We start from the raw sequence: 1,977 nt of genomic DNA, 5'->3' as shown, positions 1-1,977 counted from the left end.
TTCTTTGTGGCCAAATGGGCCCAACTGGAAACCATAACGCTAAGGGAAATGAGCCAATCCCAAAAGGTTAGATACCACATGTTTGCCTTAATTTAAGATGATATGATGTTATGTAAAACATGTTATTTCATGTATGTTATGTTATATGTTGTGTATAAACTAAAATTGAAATGTCAATGAGGTGACCACAGAATGTGGTTAAGAAATCGCATTTGTTTTTAACATATTGGTTACTCAATACTATATCAATTAATCGCTTCTCGGCCTTTTGGCTAAGATCAAGTGTAGTATCTGTTCTTATCAGTTTAATACTATATCAATTAATTCCACAACGAAGTTAATTGTTGCTGATGGTATGTTGGAGCTTTTAATTGATCGGGATGATACTCTGCTGATTCTGCCCTCAGACCAGACAGGGTCTCCCTAAGAAGCCGAGGAACTTGACTGGACTATAAGATGCTGGACTCTATGTTTAGTATATGCTTGCAAAGCGAGAAACTCAAATGAACTTGAACTGTGGTTATGCAACAAGGTGGAGTAATCCACCATGGGGGGAGGGTGTGGAGGGGGTAGGGGAGAATCCCAGTACCTATGAAGCTGTGTCACATAATACAATGTAATTAATGAATAAATAATAAAAAAGCTATACTTATGTCAGGTTGGATATGAGGTGATTCAAGTACCTTTCTTAATTCTCATTATAGTGTGTTTACTAAAATTTTTTAAGATTCATTTTTATTGCAAAGTCAGATATACAGAGAGGAGGAGAAACAGAGAGGAAAATCTTCTGTCTGATGATTCACTCCCCAAATGGCCACAATGGCCAGTGCTGTGCTGATCCAAAGCCAGGAGCCAGTTAGTTCCTCCAGGTTTCCCACGTGGGTAGAGAGTCCTAAGGCTTTGGGCCATTCTCGACTGCTTTCCCAGGCCACAAGCAGGGAGCTGGATGGGAAGCAGAGCTGTTGGGATTAGAACTGGCACCCTAATGGGATCCTGGCTTGTTCAAGGAAAGGACTTTAGCCACTAGGCCGCCGTGTCAGGCCCTGCTTACTAATTTTTTAAAAAATTATTTCTAAGGCTCCATTAGTCTCAGTTTTCATTCCTGAGATCCTCCATTCTTTCATAAATGAGGGTACTCTGACTATGGAAAACGCTAAGAGCTCCTGCAAATGCTCTGTGGCAGGTTACATCATGGACTAAAATAATGAGAAAGGCAAACAAATACAGCCTTGGAGGTGAAGGTTATCCTGGGCCAAGATTCTGGAAAATGTCCATTGCTTTTCAAAAGATGTAGACTGAAGCTGGATTCCAACATGAGCTTGACTTGGCCGAGAGGCAGACAAAATCTGTGCCCCTTGACCTCCGGAAATTTAAAAAACAATGCTTACATAGGTAGCTGTACAAAATGGAATAGGAGTTTTAGCACCCAGAGTTGATAGGAGACAGAGAAGCAAGCAGGACAGAGGGCATTGCTGTGAGTGACTTGTTATCTCTGCTGCATCGCCATTATTGAGAACTGTGAGACAGTGAGGACCTGACTAACTTTAAAGGACCAGAACCAGATCAATGTACAGGAGGGGTTGTCTACACGTTGGTTAATCCTTTAAGTCTAAATGACCTGATTATGAATTTAAGCAGTCATAATAATGTGGTATTCCAAGGGATTTAATCTGATACAAATGAAATGAGATTCAAGTTTTCAATATCTGCACAAACATAATATTTTTAAAAGATTTATTTATTTGTATTGTAAAGGAAGATATACAGAGGAGAGACAGATAGAAAGATCTTCTGTCTGATGATCCACTCCCCAAGTGACTGCGACAGCTGAAGCTGAGCCAATCTGAAGCTAGGAGCCAGGAGTCGCTTCAGGGTCTCCCACGCAGGTACAACACATTAAGGCTTTGGGCAATCCTCGATTGCTTTCCCAGGCCATAGGCAGGGAGCAAGAAGTGAAGCTGAGCAGCCAGGATTAGA

General features: G+C 41.2%; 1 pseudogene; it reads left to right on the top strand.

The window, feature by feature from the left end:
- Positions 1 to 252: 252 nt before the first annotated feature.
- LOC131481983 (U2 spliceosomal RNA) lies at positions 253 to 427 on the top strand (annotated as a pseudogene).
- The last annotated feature ends 1,550 nt before the right edge of the window (positions 428 to 1,977 follow it).

The sequence above is a fragment of the Ochotona princeps genome, chromosome 14, assembly GCF_030435755.1.
Source record: "Ochotona princeps isolate mOchPri1 chromosome 14, mOchPri1.hap1, whole genome shotgun sequence".
Lineage (NCBI taxonomy): Eukaryota > Metazoa > Chordata > Mammalia > Lagomorpha > Ochotonidae > Ochotona > Ochotona princeps.
Note: the sequence above shows the minus strand (reverse complement) of the source record. Positions and strands in the feature narration are given on the sequence as shown.